The sequence below is a fragment of the Pristiophorus japonicus genome, chromosome 24, assembly GCF_044704955.1.
Source record: "Pristiophorus japonicus isolate sPriJap1 chromosome 24, sPriJap1.hap1, whole genome shotgun sequence".
NCBI lineage: Eukaryota > Metazoa > Chordata > Chondrichthyes > Pristiophoridae > Pristiophorus > Pristiophorus japonicus.
Window position 1 is genome coordinate 31,300,603 of NC_092000.1, and position 22,136 is coordinate 31,322,738.

Sequence of the window (22,136 nt, forward strand, 5' to 3'; positions counted from 1 at the left end):
GTATGTTTCTTCAAACTTTTTCAAAGGTATGCTGAGAAAACAACTGGCAAGACGAGGCCAGATATGAATCATTGTCGCCCTATTTCAGTGAGTGAACAGATGGAGCAACAGTTATGATCCGACTCGCTTGGTTCAATTAATACAACTTGTCTTTATGTAATAATAAAAAATAATGAACATACAACGCTTCCCTACAGGGTTGAGGCCATTGAATGAAAATGATTCTGCCTCTGTTTTATCTGCTGAATTAATTCTCTTCGTGCATTTCCTAACCTCACAGATTCACACCAATTACACGCCTGATTGTCCCTGTTGCACTCAAGAGCTTACTTATGGTCAGAGAGAGAGAGAACTGCTGACTTTCAAGACATTGGACAGTAAGTAATGTAATTTTTTAAGTCTTAGACCTCACCTTGTTGAAATGTTGTACTATTTAATAAAACTATCAACAGGGAATGCACATTTGTGCGATGTGCTCTGCTGCTAAAACAGAAACCTTAACAGATGCAAAATAAACAGGAGAGGGAAAAGATCATTTAAAGGGAGCATTGTTACCCGAAACACTCAGCATCGTGCGGCAGACGGGGTCATTTCTAAATTAGCCAGCCCCATGCATTGACTAAACTTGTAACAGTGTAATTTTATACTACATTTCAATGTGTGCTCTCACTTCTATCCGATACACTTATACCCTAACAGTGTTTGGGAGGTTGTGAATTTATCTCTTTGACTGCTGGCAATCCAGGGAAATTTCAAGCTCCATAGGCTCACCATTTTTAAGCTTTTGGCTCACAAACCGCAATGCTCACAGAAACACTAATATCACTGGAATGAGTCTACTCACAGATCAGCAGTAAATATATTAATATTAACCCAACACCACTAAATTAATCAAGAGTAACACTTCAAAAAATACGTCAGCTCACTTTGTCTTTCTTTCTCCCATTCTGTCTATCTCTTCCTCTGTCTGTCTATCTGACTCTCCGTTTCACTCTCGCTTTGTATTTCTGTCTGTCTCTCCCTGCTTTTCCCTCACTCGTCGCTGAATCACACTCTCTCTCTCTCGTTTTCTCCCTCTCTCTCTGCTTCTCGCCATCTGCCCCTTTCTTTGACTCCTATTTTATTGTTTTCAATTAGTTTATCTTTAACCATCCATTTTAAAAAACCCAAAGATTTCAACATTTTTGCTAATTATCCACAGTGGGGGGGAAGAACAAGATCCATACAAGCCTGTGATTGGATCAGAAACCAATAATCTCACCCACAGGATGGGAAGGGCAATCACAGGTGGGTGAGATGAGTGGACTCAATGGATGTGGGGGTGTCGCTATTACGTACATTGGGGCAACTTGAAAAATATTTAATTTGTGAATATCTGGGAATGGAATAGTTTCCATTCAGTTCATCGAGTGACAGCAACAAACACTCCCAGGACAGAAACAGCACGGATTAGATAGAGAGTGAAGTTCCCTCTACACTGTCCCATCAAACACTCCCAGGATAGGTACTGCACGGGTTAGATACAGAGGTAAAGCTCCCTCTGAACTGTCCCATCAAACACTCCCAGAGACTGTCCTCAATAAACTCTCCAAAGATTATTAAACAGAGACTATCCTCAATAAACATCCCATAGATTATTAAACAGACTATCCTCAATAAACATCCCATAGATTATTAAACAGAGACTATTCTCAATAAACATTCCACAGATTATTAAACAGAGACTATCCCCAATAAATACCCCACAGATTATTAAACAGGAACTGATGTCAAAACTGTCTATTGGGTTATTAAACAGATGAATTCATGTATTGAGAAGTTTATATATATATAGCAGTATAATACATTTCAGTATGGTTAATATATTACTAATAAATCCAATAGGGAATTCAGGATAAACTTCTTTACCCAGAGAGTGGTGAGAATGTGGAACTCGCTACCAAAAGGAATAGTTGAGGTGACTAGTATAAATGCATTTAAGAGGAAGCTGGATAAGCTCCTGAGGGAGAGAGGATCGGGTGGCATGAAGAGGGATGGGAGGAGGCTCTTGTGGAACACAAACACTGGCATAGACCTGTTGAGCTGTAACATTCTATATAACATGCTAAGAATTTGATATATATTGAGAAAATTTGTATCATTCGGGAATATTGTGAATATTTTTTGCAAACTGTCAACATCAAACACTGAAAATATAAAAAATGCTGAGAATAATCTATGCATAATGAGAGTATATATATACTGGAATTATATACACCTATATAAGAATATAGGAACATACCTATATCTGTATACTGATGCTATGTATCTTGAAAATGTATGCACTGAGATTATATATATATATTGAATGTGTATTTCAAATAACATTATATGTTCACTGAGGCTAATATATCTGCTAAATGTATATCTATATATAATGTAGCATATGTGCACCTGGAATCATATGCATGCATTATTATTTATACTATACACTCTATATACTAAAAGTGACATACACTTCAAATTAATATTGATAGTGAAAACATTCAAAGAATTTAAAATTCTGAATTGTCACAATTGAAACTATTGGGTTTTACTTTGTAGCATCTCACGGGGACAATGCCCCGATATCCATGCCGGTATTTCTGTGCCATTGAGTTTAGCCTTCCTTTGTGAGTTGGTAGATTCTGCTATTTCTGATGTGAGGTGCTTGCTGTCAGGAACCAGTCCCGGGCTAGAGCCAGAACCGGGGCGGTGAAGGTTTGGGTCATCAAAAGGACTTGATGCTGTGTGACTGAGGTTAAGTAAAGATTTTAGAAACGGGACAGATCCGCAAGGGAGAGGCCTGGGGCAGGAGGCGCCTGGGAGCAGAATTCCCCCATTTAAAGACCCTAAAAAATATTATAAATTAGACATGTAAACACGAGTGTTCCCTAAATAATAAACAGCTCTGACTGAATGGGTTCGGTTCGTTCCTTGTGTTGTATTTTGATGCTGAGGGCTGGGAATTTCCGAAGCAAATCCCACATATGAAACGAATGATTAAATGGATTTAAACAAATCTCTCAAACTATTCAACTGATCTCACCCCACAAACATCTTCCCTTGTATCTCGCCCCCTGCACTTTATTTGCAGATGTCGCATTGAACACAAACTGGTAAATTATTGGTTAAATTATTGCACATTTCAAACTCTTTCGGGAGGATTATTCGGGGGCTCTCTGATTATTCCCGGTCCATCTCTCACATTCCTAGGAAATTTGTTTGGGGAATTACAAACTAATTTCTTGCGATGAATGAGCGACAGCGTTCTATTTACCAACATCTTCCTTGAGTTTATTAATAATGTTATTAACTCGCAATGATAATGGATTTTTCATTTTAAACCAGGTTTCGGGTTTTCATTGATTGAATTCGCTGAGATTTTGTCAATCATCCAGATTTTTCTGTCCAGTTTATCAAAGCTATTTTATTCCAGTGCAGTGTTCAGATGGAAGGCACCGAGCGAACCAGATACGGGGGTATGTGGGGGGTGAGAGCGCGGGGTGCAGGGCAGGAGCAGCGGATGCTGGAATGGGGCGCAGAGTCCGGCCGCCCAGAGAGCGTTCACCGAGTGGGGAGACACAGGGAGCGGGCCGCTAACCAAACCAACGTGAGGATAGAAGGCTAGAAAACGGCATTCAACTGGGATAGTGGGGAAAAAGGGAAGGAATGAGGAGAAATAACCAAAAAGCATTAACTGAAGGAATAGAACGAAATTGATGCGCAAAATTTGTCAAATATCTTCATATATAATCTAATTTAATACAATGCAATTTAATGTAATATATAAATAGCTAGCTAATCTAATATAAATGCATCGATAAAATTATCTAATATAATTATATATCTACTCTAAGTGTTTATATATATAAATCTCTACAAATATATAAAGAAATACATTTATACAATACAAATATTAAAAATATAAATGTATTTAAAAGAGCTCTATAATTTAATACCACTCTATATATTAATATAATAATCTCTATGTAATAAGCGCCACTAATATAAATATCTATCTATATAAAAGAAAGTCTTGCATTTATATAGCGCCTTTCATGACCACCAGACATCCCAAAGCGCTTCACAGCCAATGAAGTGCTTTTGAAATGTTGTAATGTGGGAAACCAAATAGCGCACAGCAAGCTCTCACAAACAACAGTGTGGCCAGATAATCTATTTTTAGTGATGTTGATTGAGGGATAAATATTGGCCAGGAGACCGGGGATAACTCCCCTGCTCTTCTTCTAAATAGTGTCATGGGATCTTTTACATCCACCTGAGAGCAGAGGAGACCTCAGTTTAACGTCTCATCGGGAATACCAGCACTCCAGCAGCACTGTGTCTCTGGAGTGGGACTTGAGCCCACAACCTTCTGACTCAGAGGACTGATCCACAGCTGACACTATATACATTTATATATATATATAAAATATAATTATCTCTGTGTAATAAGCACACATAAATAAATATCTCCCTCTCTATATACAATATAAATCCTTGTGTAGATCGAATCTCTCTGTAATGTCTCCAAATGTGTAATATATAAAAAGCGCTGGTTTTGTGTCCGAGATAATGTGCGGACAGGAGAAGGGGTATACATATTTATCAGAAACCTGAACACTAAGCCCAGTTTACACTGAATGAATGAAGCGCACGATCGGGATTCCACTTCAGACTTTAAGAGGATTGAACTGGAAGTGAACTCGGGCCCCGAATTCTAACCCCTGGGGCCGGAACAAACTCCACACCTTAACCTCGACACATGTTCCACCTTTAAGAGCCCAGGTGGATTTGGGATAGACAAAATACAGACCCAGATACAATCCCAAAAACAAACATTATGTAGGGACGGATTCCCTCAGTTGCTCCTGTGTGTGTGGTGGGGGAAGTTCAATCATTTCACAGTTTCAAAGTGCTTTTCGATGCCCAGTGATCGGAGAGAGGGCCAGACACGGGACAGGGGATGGACTATCCCGTGACAGAAACTCACACACAGGCTGAAATTAACCAGCCCCTGAAATTAACAAACTCACCGGCTCCAGTTCAATTGCCTGTTTTTCAGGGTGGGTTATTTTTATTTTGGGGGGTGGGTGTGAATTTATTTTAGTTTGGAACCCAATCGCTCTGTTTAATCCGGTTTCTTCCTGCACCGGATCAGACTGGGATCCGAGCCATACTGCTGGGCTGGCCAATTCCAGAGCTTTTTCCAACTTGGATTGAATTTCAAAGCTCCAACGTTAATGAAAATGATCATTTTGTTTTCGATGTCAGGAGGGTTGAAGCTGAATGAATGGGCAGTAAGTGAGCCCATCTCCCTCTCCCGAGCTCAGTCCCCTAGTGTCCCGGGATCCTTGTCCCGATCCCCGAGGCTCTGGGATCACCTGCGCCGGGTCCGTGATATCCCAAAGCCCGAGTGCCGTCACTGAACATTGCATCCGACTGCAAACCGCTTTCCCCCAAACCCCCTGCAAAAATCCCCTTTATCACCAAGATCTCTCCGTCAAACTCTCTGCTATGGGCTTTCCTGCATGCGTTCTCTAATAGAACAGGCGCCTCTCCCTTTCCCAGCAAACCAGACCCACAGCTAAGTGCTCTCCACTGTAGCATATCCGGACATTCTGGGACAGCCTCGATGACAGGCCGGAGCTTACCTGGGTGATTCCCGTCTCTGTCCCCCCAGCCTCAAACTGTTTCTGAAAAAGTGCAGGGTCCACTGATCCGACTCTCCGGCCTCTGCTCAGAGTCTCACACACACACACACAGAGGGACAGGCGCCATGATCCACTCAACTTGTGCAGAATCCGTCCCGCGGCCAATCGCCGACACCATTCGGGCTGGTTGTGGAACCGGGCTGTCGGAGAGCTGCGCTCAACTCCAGCCTCTCACTCTCAGCCTAGATCCTCACAATCCACTCCTCATCTTCACCCACTGGCACTGTCCGGCGCTCCCTGCGCTCATTGCTGCTCGCCGAGTATTCCTTATCACTGCTGCTGCAAAATATACAGCCCTATGATCAGAATATCAGCAGATGTTATCGCCATTCCTTCCCCTGGCTCCAGTTTCCTTTACAGCCTTTCCTGAAAGCACACACCCTCCGTGTGAGCTTTGGATCTATATGGTTTGTTTCTTTGAGATGTGGATCTATAGGCCTTGGATCTATAAGGATTTACCATATAGGGATCGGATCTATAGGGGTTTAGTCTATAGCGTTTGGATCTATAGGGATTGTTTCTTTGGGTGTCGATCTATAGGAGTTGGATCTATAGTGGTTTAGTCTATAGGATTTTGGATCTATAGGGTTTGGCTCTAGAGGGTTTGGACCTTTGGGGTTTAGACTTACATAACATGATAACATAAGAATTAGGAGCAAGATTAGGCCATACAGCCCATTAAGCCTGCTCCCCATTTAATAAGATCATGGCTGATCTTCAACCTCAACTCCACTTTCTCGCCCGATCCCCATATCCCTTGATTCCCCTCGACTCCAAAAATCTATCAATCTCAGCCTCGAATATACTCAACGACGTAATGAAGTTTCACTGCAATTATGCAGGTTAAAAACATAACACACAATTCTGTGCAGCTAGTGATTGCAAAGAAAATGCTGATACATTCAAACACTAGAGTGTTTAATTAACATGTAAACAGCAAAATAATTCAACAGTTCTACAGTTCTTCAGGGCAGAGAATTCCAAAGATTCACAACCATCTGAGTGCAGAAAATCCTCCTCATCTCAGTCCTAAATGGTTGGCCCCTTATTCTGAGACTATGCCCACTAGTTCTAGACTCTCCAACCAGGGGAAATAATCTCTCAGCATCTCCCCTGTCAATCTCCCTCAAAATCTTGTATGTTTCAATGAGATCACCTCTCGTTCTTCTAAACTCCAGGGAGTATAGGCCCAATCTACTCAATCCCTTCTTATAGGACAACCCTCTTATCCCAGGGATCAATTGAGTGAACCTACATTTCACCGTCTCTAAGGCAAGTATATCCTTCCTTAGGTTAGGAGACCAAAACTGTGCACAGTACTCCAGGTGTGGTCTCACCAACTCCCTGTACAATTGTAGTAAGACTTCCTTACTCTTATACTCCAACCCCCTTGCAATAAAGGCCAACATGCCATTTGCCTTCCTAATTGCTTGCTGTACCTGCACTCTATCCCGAGGCTGGAATTTTACCGCTGCTGAGAGGGCGGGTTTGGAGACGGGTCAGCTGTCAAAATAGAAATAATTGACAATGGGTCGGGAGCCCACTGTCAACCCACCTTCATGCAAGTCTTCCAGGGGTCGGGTCTGTCAGCAGTTAACAGAGCCGACACCGAGCGGTGCGGGGGGGCGGCGGGGGGCTGGTGGCGCAATTTAGATTATTAAGAAATTGTTGAAAGCCAATGAAACACAATTTTCCACTATACTTGGCATTTTCCAGCTTTTTGATGAGGTTCATGGAGCACATCAGATAATTAGGTTGGATATTCCATCAGTATCCACTCTTCTGAATAGTTGACAGCTGCAAATGTGGTATAAAAGCTACCATTTCACAGCTGTTCACTTTCCAATCTCAGAAGCTGGAGCCTTCAGGATTTGGAAGACACATTTCAAGTTTATGCAGGTTGTAAGTGTTTGAAGTAAACTCTCTATCCAATGTCACCTATTTGGAGAAACCTCTCTCACCATGGACAGATCACTTCTGTCATCTCGAACTCACCTGCCATCTATTCCATCAGCATCGGTACCCTTGAAAAAATCTCACGTTGGTCCTCAGAATCCCACCACGATCAGCCACAACACCGGCAGCACCAGACACACCAGCAGCACCAACAACAACACCAACCTTTTCCACAATCAACTGATATTACACAGGACACAAGGCATTAACACCTGACCACAATGCTGCCCAGAGACCAGGGATGGCCACATTTACTTTACTTGATGCTGTACACTCTGTCTGCCACATGATGTGCCAGCTTGGCACCACCCTACACCAGCACCATGAAGCATCCCTCCAATGCCCAAGCCATTCCTTTCACTCTCATCACTATTGCGGGGCATACCGTTATGTCACACCATTCACTGAAACTCACTAAGCCACTTCCAAAGGTGCACACAAATCTGTTTAAGAAGGCAAAGTTTTGAAAATAAAGATTTCAATGTTTTACAACACATTAACAGAAACTTTACATGAACATTGGCGATAACATCCAAGTGCCTACCCTTGTGTACTATTAGTTGGTATGATTGCAATAGGATGACAGTTAGTATGAGGGGTGACTAATGAGATGGGGATGTGATAACGTAAATAGAGAGAGGGATGGGTGGCGGTGCAAGGTAAGTTGGTGTAAGGATCTGCAGGAGTAAGGTAGGGAAGGCAGAGTGATGGGGATGTGTTGAATGGCACAGCAAGATGAGATTGAGGGTGGCTTTGCAGTAACATGTTGTGATCTACTGAGCACCATCGGGTCCTGTCTCGTCTGCCAAAATCGCTCACTATTCCAGAATCATTCTGGAATGTAAAGATAAACCCCACCTTTTATTCTCCACTGCTAACCAGCTTTGAAAACCATTCTCCCAGTCTCCACCCTCCGACAATAAGTGTGAGAAGCTAATGGACTTCTGTGTCTGAGATTGAGACCATTTCATCGGCCACCTCTGCCTCTTCCCTTTCTTCCCCGAGCCCAATGAGCCGAACTTCCTCTAAGGAAGCCCCCTGCCCTAGCCCTGACCTCACATCTTTCTCCAGCTTCTCTCCAATCTCCCCTCATGACTTTTCCGAGCTCATCCTGTCCATGAGGCCCACTTCCTGTTTCTCTGACCCTTATCCCATCAAACTGCTGACCACCCAACTTCCTTTTCTGGATCCCATGTTAGCTGACATTGTTAACGGTTCTCTCTCCTCAGGTACTGCCCCCCAGTCCCTCAAATCTGACTTCATCACCCCCTCCTCAAAAAAACCATCGACCCCGCCATCCTTGCAAACTACTACCCCATGTCTAACCTCCTTTTCCTCTCCAAAGTCCTTGAACATATTGTCGCCTCTCAAATCCTTGCCCATCTTTCCCGCAACTCCACGTTTGAATCCCTCCAAACCGGGCTCCGCGCCTACTACAGTAACAAAACGGTTCTAATCAAAGTCACAAATGACATCCTTTGTGACTGTGACAAAGGCAAACTATCCCTCCTTGTCCTTCTTGACTTGTCTGCAGCCTTTGACATGGTTGACCACTCTATCCCTCTCCAATGCCTCTCCACCATCATCCAGCTGGGTGGGACTGAACTCAGCTGGTTCCATTCTTATCTATCTAATCATAGCCAGAGAATCACCTGCAATGGCTTCTCTTCCCATCCTCACATCGTTACCTCTGGTGTCCCCCAAGGATCTATCCTTGGCCCCCTCCTATTTCTCATCTTCATGTTGCCCCTTGGCGACATCATCCAAAAACACAGCATCAGTTTCCACCTGTACACCGATGACACCCAGCTCTACCTCACCACCACTTCTCTCGACCCCTTCACGGTCTCTAAATTGTCAGACTGCTTATCTGACATCTAGTTCTGGATAAGCAGAAATTTTCTCCAGTTGAATATTGGGAAGACCGAAGCCATTGTTTTCGGTCCCCGCCACAAACTCCATTCCCTAGCCACTGCATTCATCCCTCTCCCCAATTTTTGTGTGAAACAGAACCAGACTGTTCGCAATCTTGGTGTCATATTTGACCCTGAAATAAGTTTTTGACCACATATCCGCAGCATAACTAAGACTGCCTATTTCCACCTCCGTAACATCGCCTGTCTCTGCCTTTGCCTCAGCTCATAAGAACATAAGAAATAGGACCAGGAGTAGGCCATACGGCCCTTCGAGCCTGCTCCGCTATTTAATACTATCATGGCTGAACCGATCATGGACTCAGGTCCACTTCCCTGCCCGCTCACCATAACCCCTTATTCCCTTATCGTTTAAGAAACTGTCTATTTCGCTCTTAAATTTATTCAATGTCCCAGCTTCCACAGCTCTCTGAGGCAGCGAATTTCACAGATTCACAACCCTCTGAGAGAAGAAATTTCTCCTCATCTCTGTTTTCAATGGGCGGCCTCTTATTCTAAGTTTATGCCCCCTAGTTCTAGTCTCCCCTATCAGTAGAAACATCTTCTCTGCATCCACCTTGTCAAGTCCCCTCATAATGTTATATGTTTCGATAAGATCACCTCTCATTCTTCTGAATTCCAATGAGTAGAGGCCCAACCTACTCAACCTTTCCTCATAAGTCAACCCCCTCATCTCCAGAATCAACCTAGTGAACCTTCTCTGAACTGTCTCCAAAGCAAGTATATCCTTTCATAAATATGGAAACCAAAACTGCACGCAGTATTCCAGGTGTGGCCTCACCAATACCCTGTATAACTGTAGCAAGACTTCCCTGCTTTTATACTCCATCCCCTTTGCAATAAAGGTCAAGATACCATTGGCCTTCCTGATTACTTGCTGTACCTGCATACTATCCTTTTGTGTTTCATGCACAAGTACCCCCAGGTCTCGCTGTACTGCAGCACTTTGCAATTTTTCTCCATTTAAACAATAACTTTCTCTTTGATTTTTTTTCTGCCAAAGTGCATGACCTCACACTTTCCAACATTATACTCCATCTGCCAAATTTTTGCCCACTCACTTAGCCTGTCTATGTCCTTTTGCATATTTTTTGTGTTCTCCTCACACATTGCTTTTCCTCCCATCTTTGTATCATCAGCAAACTTGGCTACGTTATACTCAGTCCCTTCTTCCAAGTCGTTAATATAGATTGTAAATAGTTGGGGTCCCAGCACTGACCCCTGTGGCACCCCACTAGTTACTGATTGTCAACCCTTTATCCTGACTCTCTGTTTTCTGTTAGTTAGCCAATCCTCTATCCATGCTAATATATTACTGCTAACCCCGTGAACGTTTATCTTGTGTAGTAACCTTTTATGTGCCACCTTGTCAAATGCCTTCTGGAAATCCAAATACACTACATCCACTGGTTCCCCTTTATCCACCCTGTTCGTTACAACCTCAAAGAATTCCAGCAAATTTGTCAAACATGACTTCCCCTTCATAAATCCATGCTGACTCTGCCTGACTGAATTTTGCTTTTCCCAATGTCCTGCTACTGCTTCTTTAATAATGGACTCCAACATCTTCCCAACCACAGATGTTAGGCTAACTGTTCTATAGTTTCCTGCTTTTTGTCTGCCTCCTTTTTTAAATAGGGGCGTTACATTTGCAGTTTTCCAATCTGCTAGGACTTCCCCAGAATCCAGGGAATTTTGGTAAATTACAACCAATGCATCCACAATCCCTGTCGCTACTTCTCTTAAGACCCTAGAATGCAAGCCATCAGGTCCAGAGGATTTATCTGCCTTTAGTTCCAATATGTTACTGAGTACCACCTCTTTAGTGATTGTAATTGTATTAAGTTCCTCTCCCCACTATAACCCCTTGATTATCCACTGTTGGAATATTGTTAGTGTCCTCTATTGTCATCTGCTGCTGAAATCCTTATCCATGCCTTTGTTACCTCTAGACTTGACTATTCCAACACACTCCTGGCTGGCGTCCCATATTCTACCCTATGTAAACTAGAGGTGATCCAAAACGCGGCTGCCCATATCCTAACTCCTCCCGCTCACCCATCACCCCTGTGCTCACTGACCTACATTAGCTTCCGGTTAAGCAACACCTCAATTTCACAATTTTCAAATCCCTCCATGGCCTTGTCTCTCCCTATCTCTGTCATCACCTCCAGCCCCACAATCCCCAAGATGTCTGCGGTCCTCTAATTCTGCCCTCTTGAGCATCCCCGATTATAATTACTCAACCATTGGTGGCCGTGCCTTCTGTTGTCTCGGCCCCAAGCTCTGGAACTCCGTGTCTACACCACTCTGCCTCTTTTTCCAACTTCAAGACGCTCCTTAAAACATACCTGTCACCTGCATTAATTTCTACATATGCAAATTTTTAATCTGATAATACTCCTGCGAAGCATCTTGGGACATTTCACTACATTAAAGGTGCTATATAAATACAAGTTGTTGTTGTTGAGATAATTGAAAGGTTTGCGCCACTGCAGCCAGATTGTGCTCTCCTGTGCAATGTGCAACCAGGCTGTGTTGGTCTCCTGGGGAGGTCTCTTCTGCCCATTGGAAGGGAAGAGTGTTGTGTAAGTAACTATGAGGGCTCGACTGTTGGAGTCCTAATGGTCACCTGCACACATGTGCAGGGCCAGTATAAAAGGTTGGCTGCCATGTTGTTTAGGCACTCTGGAGTTGTAATAAAGAAGACTAAGGTCACACTAAGTTTAACTCACAGTACTCAGCCTCATGCAGTTCTTCTATACACAACAATTGGCGACGAATAACAGAATACAAACCTTCACGCAACCATGGCTGCTGTTGGAATATTAAAGAGATTCGTAGAGGGTGATGATTGGGAAGCCTTCGTTGAGCGCCTCGACCAGTACTTCATGGCCAACAAGCTGGAAGGAGACACTAACGTGGTCAAGCGCAGGGCGGTTCTCCTCACCGTCTGTGGGCCTAAAATATACAGCCTCATCAAGAATATGCTCGCACCGATAAAACCAATGGAGAAGAATATAGAGAGTTGTGCATGCTGGTTCGGGACCACCTCAAGCCGAAGGAGAGTATCCTCATGGCCAGATATCGTTTTTACAAGCACCATCGCTCCGGGGCACAGGACGTGGCGGATTATGTCACCGAACTGTGACGCCTCGTGGGACCTTGCGATTCTGGAGCTACGTTGGGGGAAATGCTGCGGGACTTTTTCGTGTTTGGAATCAGCCACAAGGTCATTCTTCGAAAACTGCTGGCTGCCGAAACCCTAGACCTGAGCAGGGCCATCGCGATCGCCCAGGCATGCATGGCCACGGATGATAACACCAAATAGATATCTTCTCAACATCGAAGCGCACCGGCATAAAATTACGTTGCTAGGAGGTCGAACTGCATAAGGCAGGGCATATACGTCTGCGGCTGCAAGAGCTGTGATGACTCAGAGTCTGCCATCGGGGGTGAATGTGAATGTGAATCCATTAGCACCGTGTTGGTGCTGCGGGGGTAATCATCGGGCCCATCAATGTCGATTCAAGCACTATGTGTGCAAAGGCTGCGCAACAATGGGGCACCTCCAGCAAACGTGGTGCGACACCCCACATGGCAGAGGATGATCAATCCAGCACAGATCACGCAACACAGGCCACTCAACCTGAGGAAGAAGTGTATGGGGTACATACCTTCACCACCAAGAGCCCTCCTATAATGCTGAAAGTCAAATTAAATGGAGTTCCAGTATCCATGGAGTTGGACACGAGGAACTGTGGGGCAATAAGGCCCAAATTGAGCCCGATTAATGCAAAGCTGCGTCCCTACACCAAGGAGCTCATACCCAGTCATTGGAAATGCGGCAGTGAAGGTATCGTATGATAGAGCTGTGCATGACCTATCATGGTGGATTGTTCCAGGCAATGGCCCAACGCTGTTCGGCAGAAGCTGGCTAGAAAAGATTAGTGGAACCTTGAACGACAGTTTTACCGCATATAATACAGGATCCTCTGTGATAAATAGCCTAGATGATATAGAACTGCAAACGCAGATAAATGGTCTAAAGAACCAACTGAGAAAGATCCTGAAAAAGGAAAACACAGTAGTGGGCTCAGAGCTACACGAGGACCAGGCTATGACAGTACATTTAAAAGAGATTGTGGCTGAGCTGGAAAAACATGCACAGACAGTGAATGCACTCATATGGGAGGATAGGAATGCTTCGGTACAAGGCTGCACAGAACGAGGTATGCGTGCTGTATGGGGCATGGTTGTTGGGCGAGGGCTGCAACAACCTGGAGGATTTAAAATAATGTTTAGTCCCCTCCTGGATCAGTAACAAGCACCTCGCAGCCCTCCACCTGTATAGTAATTCACTAAGCCCGTGCCAGCTCCGCCTAGCTTCTGAAGCCTACCTTGTCCCAGTAGATTGTGGGAGATCTAATCACACCATTATGGGACTAGTACTAAGGATGCTGGTCATGGATGGGACAGCCCGACCCGCACTGGTACAGGGTGGAGAACATTGGAGTCATTCAAGGAGGTATACACGTTCGTTTCACAGCGGTCCCACCCTATGTCATAAAGTGGGAGCACGCTATGATGGGTACTGACCTCTCCGGGTGCCGGAGCTGGGGTGCACACATAATACTGTGTCCCCAGCACTTGAATGCCTATTTTAAACCACAGTGCGGGTTTAAAGCTGCTGGCGCACAACCTATCAACTGTACCATGGATGTAATGACACAAGACCATGTTCATCCACAGGTGGCATGCATAGGGGGTGGGACATGTTGTGTCACCACCAGTCGCCCCACAACCAGCATGGACACTTCTGGTGTCCAGTGATTGACAGCAATTTTTGCTTTAAACCCGAGGCAGAAGTTCAAGTGGCCCAGGAACAGATTGTCCCCATTCCTGAATCCTCCACTGTTCACCTCACTGTGAGAGAAAACATCACAAACCTGCAGGATTATGTTACACATTTTGGCTATGAAATTCCCCTCTACCCGAACATCTTACCGCTCTGCTAGCAGCCGTAGTAATCTCACAAAAACATTTCTACTCTCTGGACCAGAAAACAATTGAGATAGGGAGAAAGATTCTAGAGATCACAATTCCACCTTGGTGGGAGATTTTCAGGAATATATAAGTTCCTGCCGGGATCAGAATAGCTTCCCACATTTTGGTTGTCTGTCAACTCGCGATTATTCTTTACTTATGGTGTCTCACTTGCTGAGTGAAACGCAAAGGCCGTCAGGTCAGGCACCAAAGGGTGCTGTACGCTCCTTGGCCGAATTTGGGAATCGTGCAGGGAGGGGTAACACCATATTATCACGGTTAATTTGTTTTACCTTTACCTGCTGTAAAAACGCAGAAATCGAGTGTTGTAAGAATGTTACTTAAAAATGTGTTTGACTATGTACCTTTATTTTACTGTAAAAATGGAGTAATGGAGGGCTGTCGGGCCCCCTCTATGCTGTAACAGAATTTGAATGACTGTATTTGCCTGTAAACTGCATTGCATTTCAAAGGGGAATGCACGTTAAAGTTTTAGATAGGAATTTTGCTCATCTTGCATGACACTCAAGTGTGTAGAGTGTCACAGGGGGGACTGAAGAGTTGCAAAATTCAGGGGAGAACCCCCCCCCCCCTCCTCAGTGTTTGGACTCATTGGAAAGGAAATGTAATTTGGAACTATCTACCAGAAAGTTTGAGATCTTAAAATGCACATGGAAGAAACTACGAACTTTAATCGAATTTGGGATTTTACAAAGCAGATCGAGCTTGTGTCGGCAGGGCTAAAAACTAAAGGAACTATCCTTCAAAGAAGCCAGTTTGAGTATTGAAGCTGTCTGGGGTATTGAAGCAAAAGCAAATTGTCTGGAGAATTGTGGCTACTCAAAAACCCTTCTCCCCAGCAACAATGAACCCAGAGATAGCTAAACATCACACTGATCTGGAAAACTATTCCAGCACATACATAATAACAAAGGCATATCCAACCTGCATTAAAAACCCAAAACACAGACAGACATTGCAAATACCAAAGCTAATATCTCCCTCAAGAAAACAGATTTAGAAGATCGACACATCCGAGACAGGTTAACATTTAATGGGCCCGCCAAAATATGACAAAGAAGTATCAAGCCCGCCAAAATTAAACAAAGAATTCGGGCTGATTTGGCGTGAAGATTAGAACAGCTCCAATGGTATAACTGGGCCCTGCTTTAACAAAGGGTGTGCTTTTGCTTCAGAAGACACTGCCAGGGACGGTAAGCAGAAGGTAAGAAGGTATACACACAGCAGCGTAGCCTTATAGAGCATCAAGAAGGGAGAGAGACCACTGCAGCAGTTTTAACTAGCTTCTCCAGCCTCGAAAAGGAAGGAAGAACATCACCATCGCGGCAGCAACTGACCACAGCCAACGTGGTACCACCAAAAGCACCGTAATCAATTAACTTCGAAACAAAAGTCCACAAGGAAGAAACTGAAGAATCAAAAGTTTCCACTCTACAACCGAGGCCTGACTACCAACAGGTGAAAACATTATCTAAAAAGACTTTGAAACCTATTTCTAACTAAAGAAAACAGTTCTTACCCAATAAGTCCAAAACGCGCCCTACCGCATCAGCGGACACCACCCAACTGAAGATTGCGCAGTAAGAAGTCTTCTACGATGTTCGGGGTAATGCAAGCAGAACCTACAGAATCCAGCGAACCCCGAAATCGCGAACCACCGGCAACCACCAGTAAAGGATCGGTGAGCATAGTTCCTGTCTGCCCTGGAGTTTAACCTAGTCAGTGTTCGGCATTGGGAGGTGGGAGGTGTATTATTCACTCTAACCCCTTTGAATGTGTGATGTACTGTTCTTTACTTGAGTGATTATAAGTTTGACATTGTATTTTCTTGTCTTTAATAAAATCGAAGTTCTTTTGCACCAAATCAGTTGTCTCTTGCACTTTATCACATCCCCCAAATAAATCCAGAGTCGAGAACCCAGGGAGTGGGAGCGATTCAAACCACTCAGAAGGTCAGACGTGAAGCTGACCCCACACACCACCCCCTACACGTTGGAACCTGCGCCCTTTAAGTCTAATTTGGGCACCGTCTCCTTTTGGGTTACGTTGGTGGATGGGGCACGATTGAGCAATGAGGGGTCCGGTCACCTTTACTCAGACTGTGTCAGTCTCTCCGGTTGCTGTCACTCACACAGTGACCCAGCCTGGACTGGGGGAGAGCTGCCCTGGCTCACTGTCTGCCCTGGGACACTTTGGGACATTAGTTCCGGCCACACGGAGGTCTCTGAGCACAGTCCAAGGACACGGTGTCCCCTCCTGTCATTGGCGAGCTCACCAGCGGTCCTGATTCCCCCCCCCCTCCCCCGGGGGACTTCCATCCAGTGAAATAAGCTGCCTACCTCCCCTCAGGCGCTGAATGTAATGGCCCATCTTCTCCTCCAGCCACTGAGGAGATTCTGCCAACGTCACCCTCCCACCGCCCCCCACCCCGCCACCTCCCCCCCTCCCGCCCTAACAGCAGCAGGCCTTGAGGTCCCCTGCTGCAAGACGCATTGGTCCTGTTACTCGGGGATTGAAACGGGGGCTCATTAGAAGGGGGGGTCAAGGTTCAGGAGGGAAGTGTGGCTGCAGGTAAGCGGGGGGGTGCAGGGGTTGTTGTATATTGTTCCTACTTCTTGTTCAAAATAAAAAAACATTTCAATGTTCACTATTATGTTATTGTTGTGTTAAAAAATTGTTGAATGTTCGGGGTTGGGGGGGGGGGGGGCGGGTGTTATATATGTTTGTTGTAAAAATTTTCAGATTTGTGTTTAACTATTAAATATTTTTATTCAACTTTACAATTGTCCAAAAGTGTCTTCTAATAACGTAAGGTAAAACATCAGTACAATGGTTGGAAACAATGGCCATGGCCAGCCCAGGCCAGGCAAGGATGAAACGTAACGCAACTGTAACTGTCACCAATGTAAGTTCATGCAAAGTGTTCATTTATGAGCTGCTGACGCAAGGGTTTTGTAGCTGCGTAACTACCGCGGGGCTTTTCCAGTCTTGCGGGGGGCGGGGGGGTATGGGGTCATGGGTTCATCGCCAGGCTGATTGCCCTCCCCAAGATCCTTGTCATCCTCCTCCTTATCCTCCTCTTCTGTCTCCCCTCTCTCCTGAGGTGGACCGGCGGTCCCATCTGATCATTGTTGTCCTCTCCTGATAGCTAGGTTATGCAACATGCAGCACACCACAATAAACTCAGCGCCCTGCTCAGGGTGGTATTGTAGGTTGCCTCCTGAGTGGTCCAGGCATCTGAAGCGCTGTTTAAGCACTCCAATTGTCTTTTTGAAGATATTGCATGTAGTTATATGGCTTTCATTGTAGTGCTTCTCGGCTTCCGTCTGGGGGTCATGAGCCAGCTGGCAAGGCCATATCGTTTATCCCCCAGCATCCAGTCGTAACCTTGTGGCTGATTCTTAAACAGGTTACAGACAGTACCCTCACGCATCATGGATGCTGCCTGCAAAATTTGCATTTACTGCCCTGATTATTTGCTTGTGGTCGACAATAAGCTGCACATTCAGGGAGTGGAATCCCTTTCGGTTCCGAAATACCTCTGCACCCTGTAAAGGTGCTCGCAGGGCAATGTGTGTACAATCTATTGCTCCCTGCAACTTGGGGAAATTTTCTATTCGCCAGAAACCCAAAGCCCTCTCAGTCTGTGCCTCTCTGGTCATAGGGAAGCTTATGAAGTCCATCCTTCGTGTGTAAAGGGCTTCAGTCACCTGTCAAATGGAGCAATGTGTGGCATGCTGTGTGATACCGCAAATGTCGCCAGCTGAGGCCTGAAAGGAACCCGATGCGTAGGACGAAAGTGTCGCAGTAACCTTAACCTCTTTGTACAGTGCGGTCCTGATGGTGCTGGTAGGCTGCAGATGTCCATTAATTAGCTGGCATAGCTCACTGATGACCTCGTTTCGGAAGTGTAGCCGCCTAACGCACATGTTATCGGACAAGTTCAGGTATGATCACTTTTCCCTGTAAATACATTGGGTGTAACGTCTCCTCCTCCGCAGCAGTCTGCCATCTCTTTGATTGGGCACATAATGCTCTTCAATATACCTTCTCCCATCTTCAGTCTGCAGCATGTGATTAGAGACCAATACTGGTTGAGAAATTACAGGCCCATCAATATAAATCGCAATAAATGCCCTTAATTTGTCCTCAACAGATACAAATGTGATTAGATGATTGGCAAGAGTCAAAAAGGCCCTTAAAATCACTCACAAATTGATCCTCCTTACAAGCACTTGAACCAGTCTTTCAGTACAGATCCTCCAACTTTCAAAAAGGTGTCGGTAGTGCCGAGTTATGCCGAATAGTGCCAACTTAAGGTCAGGTGAGTTCAGCTTTTTTTCAGCAACTTTTTCGGCTCACGACCATTTCGGTGAAGTGTGGCCGAAATGCCGAAAGTTGCGATGGCGATCATCTGGGCGATAATCGGGCGCAAGTTTCCATTTTCAGCACTATTCGCGGCCTTGCACGCGGATTACGTCATATTTTTTTTTAAACTTAGGCCGGGCAACGCTGCACATTCATGTGTGCCGAAAGTTGGGCCGGCGATAAATGGGCAATAAATTGGCGATAAATAGGCAATGATGTGCCGAAAGTCTGGCCCCATAGATTCTAGAATGGTTCCCGTGGATTGGAAGGTCGCTAATGTAACCCACTATTTACGAAAGGAGGGAGAGAGAAAACGGGGAACTACAGACCAGTTAGCTTGACATCAGTAGTAGGGAAAATGCTAGAATCTATTATTAAGGGCACTGAGAAAATAATAATAGTATTTGGCAGAGTCAACGTAGATTTGTGAAAGGGAAAACATGTTTGACAAAGCTATGCTGGAATTCTTTGAGGAAATAACGAACAGCGTGGAGAAAGGGGAGCCAGTGGATGTGTATTTGGACTTCTCGAAGGCATTTGACAAGGTGCCACTTGAAAGGTTACTGCACAAGGTAAAATTCACAGGGTTGGGGGTAATATATTAGCATGGATTGAGGATTGACTAACTAACAGAAAACAGAGTCTGGATAAATGGTTCCTTCTCGGGTTGGCAATCAGTAACTAGTGGGGTGCCGCAGGGATCAGTGCTGGGACCCCAACTATTTACAATCTATATTAATGACTTGGAAGAAAGGACTGAGTGTAATGTAGCCAAGTTTGCTGATGAAACAAAGATGGGAGGAAAAGCAATGTGTGAGGAGGACACAAAAAATCTGCAAAAGGACATCGGCAGGCCAAGTGAGTGGGCAAAAATTTGGCAGATGGAGTATAATGTAGAAAAGTGTGAGGTTAAGCAGAAAAAAATCAAAGACCAAGTTGTTATTTAAATGGGGAAAAATTGCAAAGTGCTGCAGTACAGCGGAACCTAGGGGTACTTGTGCATGAAACACAAAAGGTTAGTATGCAGGTACAGCAAGTGATCAGGAAGGCCAATGGAATTCTGGTCTTTATTGCAAAGAGGATGGAGTATAAAAGCAGGGAAGTCTTGCTACAGTTATACAGGGTATTGATGAGGCCACACCTGGAATACTGTGTGCAGTTTTGGCTTCCATATTTAAGAAACGATATACATGCTTTGGAGACAGTTCAGAGAAGGTTCGCTAGGTTGATTCCGGAGATGAGGGGGTTGACTTATGAGGAAAGGTTGAGTAGGTTGAGCCTCGACTCATTAGAATTCAGAAGAATGAGAGGTGATCTTATCGAAACGTATAAGATTATGAGGGGGCTTGACAAGGTGGATGCAGAGAGGATGTTTCCACTGATGGGAGAGACTAGAACTTAGGGCATAATCTTAGAATAAGGGGCCGCACATTTAAAACTGAGATGAGGAGGAATTTATTCTCTCTGAGGGTTGTAAATCTGTGGAATTCGCTGCCTCAGAGTGCTGTGGAAGCTGGGACATTGAAGGGATTTAAGACAGAGTTAGACAGTTTCTTAACTGATAAGGGGTTATGGGGATCGGGCAGGGAAGTGGTCCTGGGTCCATGATTGGATCAGCCATGATCATATTAAATGGCGGAGTAGGCTCAAGGGGCCGTATGGCCTACTCCTGCTCCTATTTCTTATGTTCTTATGACTGCTGCACCACCGTTGATCTGAGCGTCCAGCACTCCAAACCCAAGAAACACAAACGCTGTTTCAGAAGGACACTGGAGCACCAGAATCATCCTCCACCCAGATATGTGGGCACGGAGAAGGCAAACAAGCTTATCATTGCCCATCGCCCTCTTCTCTGGGTCATAACCAAGTGTAAAGCTGTTATTGCATTTTAGTGCATCTAGTCATTGTAATCTAAAGCCCAGGGGTTTTTGACCAAACACATTTGCATTAAGGTGAGGCCCTTTTACTGGACCGGTCAAACCGTGACATCACAAGGCAAGCCTGATCCTACCCTGTGCATCACAGTGATATCAGGCATCACAATAGGTTTGTAACCTGGGGCAACCTGAGACACAACCAGTTTCAGTGAAGGAAAGCACTGACTGTGACGAACTGGCTGATCTTTCTCGGAGTGAATGTGGCCGGACACAATATCTCACCATCTTTGCTTTATGAAGAGAACACAATGAAAACATCATCAACCAGCAGATTAGAGAGAAGTTTGTGAGCTTTGAAAGGTTGGTATTAACCTATTGATCTTGTATCATCATTTGTGCAACATAATGAGCAACATAAATAGTTTAATAGATACAGTAATACTGATGCACAGTGGATTGTTGGATCAGTTCATTTTGTTGTTATTAGATCTTCTTTGGAGTTGTTAATAGGTAATCTGGAACCTGCAGCCTGCTCACAGTTGGTTACTGAGCCCCACTCTCAGCTCCCTCACTGACCAGCTACTCCCAGCCTTTGAGTTTGGTGCTCACGCCATGTTTTTTAAATGTAGACTACTTATCATTGGTATATCTCCCGGGGCATTGGTCAGGACAGTCTGCAGGGTGAGCAACAGTCACAAATGTAACTGGGCTCCTCTAAGAGAAGGGGGCACGGAGAAGGTAAACAATCCCATCACTACCCATTGCCCGCACACCCGACTCTCTGCTTCATAACCAAGTGCAAAGCTGTTATTGCATTCCAACACATCCAACCTAAAGCTCAAGGCTTTTTGGCCAAACACAGTTGCTTCAAGGTGAGTGAGGCCCATTTAACTGGATGAGTCAAACTGTGACATCACAGGGCAAGCCTGACCCTACCCTAAAACAACCTGAGACACAACTACTTTCAACACTGACTGTGACTAACTGGCTGATCTCTCTAGGAGTGAATGTGGCCGGCTAGAAGACCTGGTGAAGTGAGCGTAAACAATGGAATCATCGCTAACTAGCTGACCGTCGGAAGGGTGTTGCTGTAGAAGGTTTGTTTATTCCATCTAGAACTAGGGGGCATAATCTTCGAATAAAGGGCCGCCCGTTTAAAACTGAGATGAAGAGGAATTTCTTCTTTCAGAGGGTTGTAA

The 22,136-nt window shown here is 44.8% G+C and overlaps 1 long non-coding RNA gene across 1 annotated transcript in view; it reads left to right on the forward strand.

The window, feature by feature from the left end:
* LOC139237841 (uncharacterized) overlaps positions 1-22,136 on the forward strand; it is a 39,389-nt gene extending 17,253 nt beyond the window's left edge. Inside the window, exons 2-3 of the long non-coding RNA XR_011588532.1 lie at positions 281-377; positions 21,939-22,136. This is a non-coding gene — a long non-coding RNA (uncharacterized lncRNA). The remainder of the gene's footprint in view (positions 1-280; positions 378-21,938) is intronic.